The sequence below is a fragment of the Mustela putorius genome, unplaced genomic scaffold, assembly GCF_011764305.1.
Source record: "Mustela putorius furo isolate JIRA1106 unplaced genomic scaffold, ASM1176430v1.1 tig00000407_pilon_pilon_pilon, whole genome shotgun sequence".
NCBI classification, from domain to species: Eukaryota; Metazoa; Chordata; class Mammalia; order Carnivora; family Mustelidae; genus Mustela; species Mustela putorius.
The window spans coordinates 670273-676631 of NW_025421373.1; positions in this window are offsets into that span (position 1 = coordinate 670273).

Below are 6359 nucleotides of genomic sequence, written 5' to 3' on the forward strand. Positions count from 1 at the left end.
TTGATTTCAGGAGAAATTGTAGAATCTCATATTCTTTATATGTTATACAGTGTTTGATTAAATGTGGGGGTGCTGGTGTGTATGTACATGATGGCCTTTTATTAGATTAACTATTTTGTACATTTGTTGTCAGTTTCAAGATAAATGGTTGCATGATGTGAGGAGCTGTTAGGATTACATTTAAATGGATCTAGTTTAAAAAATAACCAAAGGCTGAGATCAGATGTGAAATGCTATTTTATTCATGAAAATACATGATGTGATGATGTATTCCTAAAATAATCACTTCTTAACAAGATGGAAGTTTGTTCTTCTCTTAAATAAACCTCTGAGTTGATATCATTGTGGTGCTCTGGGTAGTCATCAGAAACTCGGGTTTCTTCTGTTTTTATGCTTAAATAATCTTAGGAGTTGAACTCATATAAATGATCCAAGAAAGGTGACCACCACATCTGCTTTATAGAAAGAGGATAAAAGGAAGAAGAAAAGGATGCCCTCTTACGTTGGATTCTTCTATGATTTCATTGGCTGCAAACAAGATAGTCGGCCAGAAATTTGTTGTGGGAGGAACTTAGAAATGTAGTATCTTTTCTGGAAAGCCATATGCCCAGCTAATTATCTAAGTATCCCTGATATTATCAGAGAAGGAGGTAACAGAATTGAATACAAATAGCGACAATACCACCATATCAATGTATCTTATAGCAGTTTATTTTCTGGATTTTTAGAGAAACAAAAGAAAATGTTATTCTTGTCTAAAATTAAAATTTGTTGGGGCATCTGGGTGTCTCAATCGTTAAGTGTCTGCTTTCAGCTCAGGTCATGATCCCAGGGTTCTCCGATAGAGCACTGCATAGGGCCCCTGCTTGGCGGGAAGCCTGGTTCTCCCTCTCCGACTCCTCCTGCTTGTGTTCCCTCTCTCACTGTGTCTCTCTGTCAAGTAAATAAACACAATCTTTCAAATAAATAAGTAAATAAATGCAATTAAAATTTGTCATGATATTGGAGAATGGTATCTGCAAAAATGATTGTAATAATATTTTAAAACTTTAAAATATGAAACAGTGGTTTTGCCTGGTATTGCATGTTGTTTCAGGACCAGGTAATGTGTTTGGTAAGTGATAAGCAACACAACTATCTATTCCAAAATTCAGAAGTTATAGATATGAAAAAGAGAGAGAGCATTCAAACTATGAATGTATTAAAACTCATCCCATTTTACTTATGGCATTCCTTTTATTTTTTAATGCATTCCTTTAAAAAGAGAGATTCATATGTTACCTTATTGAATATAAGCTTTAGTAATAAAAATTAAAATACAGAACAGAGCATTACCTAAAACTTAAAACCTTTGATAAGGAGTTCTGTTTTATTAAATATCATTCTTCAATTCCTTCTTTTTTGTTTTTCACTCTGTAAATGGGTTAACTTGGGATTCTGCTCATTTCTCTCTTTCTTTTGTGTTTTTTCTAGAAATACTATGTAAACTAGTTCTGTGAATTAGATAAACTCTTATAGTCACCAATGTTAAGAAATAGTAGCTTATGGACAGTCAGAAAAACAGACAGTAAGGTCTGTATGAATGTGATGAATGACTCAGTGACTCATGAGTGTCCTTCATTGTAAAGAGAGATCACATGGCCATTATAAGAAAATAAAATAAAATATATAGCTTTCATCAGCACATATATATATATATATACACACATATATATAATCTTATATATAAAATCTTAAAATATATATTTTATATAAAACTTATATTTTATATATTAATATATATATATATATTATATATATATAAGATTTTTGCCAGGGATGGGGAGGGAAGAGCAAGAGAGAGAGAGAAAATCTTTAAAAGGCTCTGTGCCCAGTGCGGAGCGCCACTCGGAGCTTTATCTCACAACACTGAGACCATGACCTGAGCAGAAATCAATAGTCAGACGCTTAACCAACTGAGCCACCCAGGTGCCCGTATATCTGTACTTCTAAAACTAAATGAGAAGTTGCACAGAAGATGCCTTACTATAATCATAAAACACTGAAGAAATTGAAGAGCATTCTGTCATTATAATAATGGGACTCTGTGAAGGCTGACTCCCTTCAGCAAGCGTAAAATACTCTATTTTTTTAAAACCAATTAAATAAGACAACCTTCTATTTTGTGTGGAATTGGATGCTAGAAGTTGTCATGCTGTTGCTAAACCATAACTGTCCATCTTTAGGGTGTCGTTTCTTAAGGAGCTACATACCTGTTAAAATCATTAGCTTCTCAGCCACCCTTTCCTGGGTTCCTTCTAATGGTATTAGAGAGAACATCAATTTCCAATATAAGAGGAAATAACCCAACCTAGTTCTCTTTCCATGGCTATGAGATCAATGTAAATAATGTCTACACTGCTTCCTTCTCCATAAATACATTGGAGGAAAAACAATTTTGCGTAGCTTTTTGACACATTTTTCTTTTCTTATTTCCTTCCAGTCTGCCTTATGGACTGTAGAGTCTGGAATACTAAAAATTACATTGCTCTGGCAGTGAGTGTTGGGGTGGGGGTGGGGAGTGATTCATATGCTGTTTTTCAGATGTCCTCATGATCCTTAAATTAGAAATTGAGTCAAATAAGGAGAAAGAGAAGGTGGAAGACATTGATTTGGACAGCAAGGAGGGAGCCCGGTTTTGCAGTCACCCTTACCTGAGGCAGTATTGACGGCTGTTTGCACCACAGCAAGGGACCTGTGATTCTGGGGCTGGAAGTGCATTTGCTAATCACCTGGCGCTTCTCTTGCTATTCGTGTTGTAAACTACCATCAACATTAAAAATTCAATTATTATTATTACTATTATTATTATCACCTAAAGTACCGAGAGTGGTTTTTGTTATCTGTGAGTGAACTCTTAACTGAAACCTCTGTTTCTAACAGTAACAGAAGTTACTGTTACAGAAGTAACTTCTTTTACTGCTACTGTTTAATCATATTTCAACATTTCTTAGATCGAGTTACTTGGAAGTGGAAAAATGGAGGATTGAGCCAGGGAAAAGTCAAAGTATCAAACAGCCAGTTATGTTTTTATAAATGTAATTATTTTGAAAAACAATCAAGAGTAAATGAAAGAACATTTGATCTTAAATTTACTTTGGTCTTCTTGCCCCTTCCCCTTTATAAGTCTATGTTCTGTGTATTTTGGATGTAAAAGTCAGGACTGGTTTTCTCCTAATTTTCTTAGATCAAATCTGAATCACACTGCTTGATTTTTTTTCCCTTCCATTTTTAATGCAAAAACTTTGCTTTTGTATGAAAAGATTTATAAGTAAATTGAATCCCATCTTCTTAGCCAGACAGGGAAAAAAAAAAAAAAAAAAGATTGACTACTTCTCATGTTGATTGAAAAGTAAATTCTTATTCAATCTGATTGCTTGTATCCATCCTAGAGTAAGGTTAGTGGCTTATTTAAAATTTTCAAAAATTGGTGCAGTGAAAGTAATCAGGAATGAATTTTCCATTGTCTGTTGTGATTTCAGTTTATGCCTAAAAAAGTGAATGAAAGAAAAATATTTCAAACAAAAAAATAGTGACAAACAATAAAGCATAAATATAATGTGTCTACAATTGCATTTAATGAATTAAAGTATAACCTTTCTTTTTTCTTTCTTTCTTTTTTTTTTTTTTTGTTTTTTGAGAAAGGGAGTGTGTGAATGGGGGAGGGGCAGACTGACAGGGAGAGAGAGAATCCTAAGCAGGCTCCATGCCCAGTGCAGAACCAGACTCCGGGCTCAATCTCATGACCCTGAAATCATGACCTAAGCTGAAATCATCAGATGCTTAACTGACTGAGCCCCCCAGACACCCCTAAAAATATGATCTTTAACTTTATATTTTAAGTTGTATTGTTAATGCAAAGACTAGGTCTGAGTGGTACAAATTGCATTTTAATTAATAAGCTCATTAAAAAAATTCAAAGAATTCTTTGACTCTTTTTAAGAAAAGATAGTATTTTTAAATAAATTATAGAAAGATTAGACAAGTCATATCTATTGTTTTATTTATTTTTTTCTTAAAATATTTCATTCTTCCTCCTCCTTTCTTTCCCTCATTATTTGTCAATAACTTAATTCTGTTTCATCAGCATATATATATATATATATATTCTGTGGTATTTTATATATATATATATAATTCTGTGGTATATATATAGAATATATAAAATATATATATTATAATTCATATATATAATTCTGTGGTATTTTAACGTACTCATAAGGTATAAAATTAGTTTGCCAGCTTCACGGATACTCAACAGAAAACTGTGAGACTTCTAAGTCAGAGACAAAAGGCATAGGAAGCAGCACGGTTGTCATATTTGTGTCAGTTTCCTTTGTCTCCCACCTCTCATTTGAACAAGCCTGCAGTGGCTCAGGCAGGTATTGCCCGTGCGGGGTCTCTGCATCATAACTGAGGGACACCCAGCGTAGGGAATACCACCTTTTGTATAATGGACTGTGAACAAGATCTGAGCCGCCTCAGTTTTCGAGGAGGTTCTTCCTGTTTCACCACCCCTCAGATGATATCCAATCCCTGTTTTCTGCCTTCAGCAAGAATCCTTTACAGTCACATTAGCCAGAAATCTGCTCCTGCCCCCACATTAGGCCTGAGGTTTCCTCTTAGTAATTTTCCATCCACTGACCCCCAGCATGCTCCTTGGCTCTAAATTCCCACTTGCCTGTGCTGTGTTCAGAGTTGAATCTCTCTCTCCCACAAGAAGACCCCATTGCAGTGGTCCCTACACCAATCACAATGGCCGGCTTGGACAGCGTCTTCCTTACTGTGCTTTAGCAGTGTCACTGAATAATTTTTTTCTTTAATGTCTGGAACAGTGGTTCTCAAAATGTAGTCTACACACCAATGCTAGTATCACCTGGACTTTTTTCTGAATAAGGATTCTCAGAACTACTGAGTCAGAGGGTCAATTCTAAACTACGGGAGTGGTCAGCATTCTGTTTTCAAATGTCTTTGAGTGATTCTGAGAGGTAAAATTTGAGGGTCCGTGGGCTGCAGTAGCTTTAAAGCAATCTAGAAAGGAAAGAAACCCAGACTTAAAACTCATGGTTTACAAATAAGAGATTTGTTTATGCAATCACTTATTATTTTTAACACACACATATATGTGTGTATATATATGCAGAATCACTGCAAAACATATGCTATTTATGAAATTGTGGGGGAGAGCTATAACCATGGTCCTGGCTAAATAAGGATTTAACCATCTAATGAGAGAGACAGAAATGAAGACAAGTGATACACGAAAGTAAATGAAGGGGAAGAATGAAGGGAATTTTGCCAAGTGTGTCGTGAATGTAGAAGTAGTTACTCCCAAGATTTCAAAATACAATGTTAACAACTCTGATGAATGTCAGTTTCGGTTTTCATTTCAGTGATCAACATGCTAGGAGAAGAATGGCAATGAAAATTCCTGGCCATGATGCTTCATCCTAGCAGCCTGTTGATTAAACAAAGTCCTATCACAGTTGCCAAGAGAACAGACCAGAAGGAGGAGGAGTTCTGAACTCCTTTCTTGTCATCTCCAGTGCTGGCGATAGTTTGCTTTGCATACAAATGTCTTTCCTTACCCCTCTTGTGATTACACTCACTCCTGTGTAATCATGTGATGACATTATTGGAAGTGATGAGGAAGTGGGAATAAAACAATAAGAGGAGACAGGAAGGGGAAAGTTTCATAAAATTAGATTCCAAAACTAACGAAAACCAGAAAATACCTTTTTTTTTTTTTTTTTCTTATAGACAGGGTTCTCTTTATGGGAATGCAACCTGTATAGTCACACACAATTCTGTGCTTAAAAAGAGGCTACTCTTGGATTAATGCACTGGGGTACACTTGGGAATTTCTTAAAAACTTTTGGACAAGAGGCTCCGTGTTTCCTTTCGCATCAGGGCGCATGATCTCGTAGCAGAACTGCTTTGTAACCCGCTGACAACCCCGATGCAGAATGATGTCACCCATGGACTAAAAAGGTCCTGTCATAGACAAATGTTTGAACAGTAATCAATGTTGACATTTAACAGACAAACACATCGATAAATCGGTCATTAGCAAACAAGGACAATAAAGTGTGCTTGGCTCGTGTTAAGCTGGGCTTGACTCTGTAACATTTGATCTCTGGTGTCAAGGCATTGGCATAAGGCCTCAATGAAAACAGTAGGTAAAATTTCATTCATTCATGTATTCAGTTGTTCATTCACCAGCTACTGGTTGGGCTGCTACAATGTGCATAATTTTGGTGAGCCCTGGGGGTGTGACGGTAATCAATAGCTCAAATAGCTAACTGCATAGAGCTCCCTCT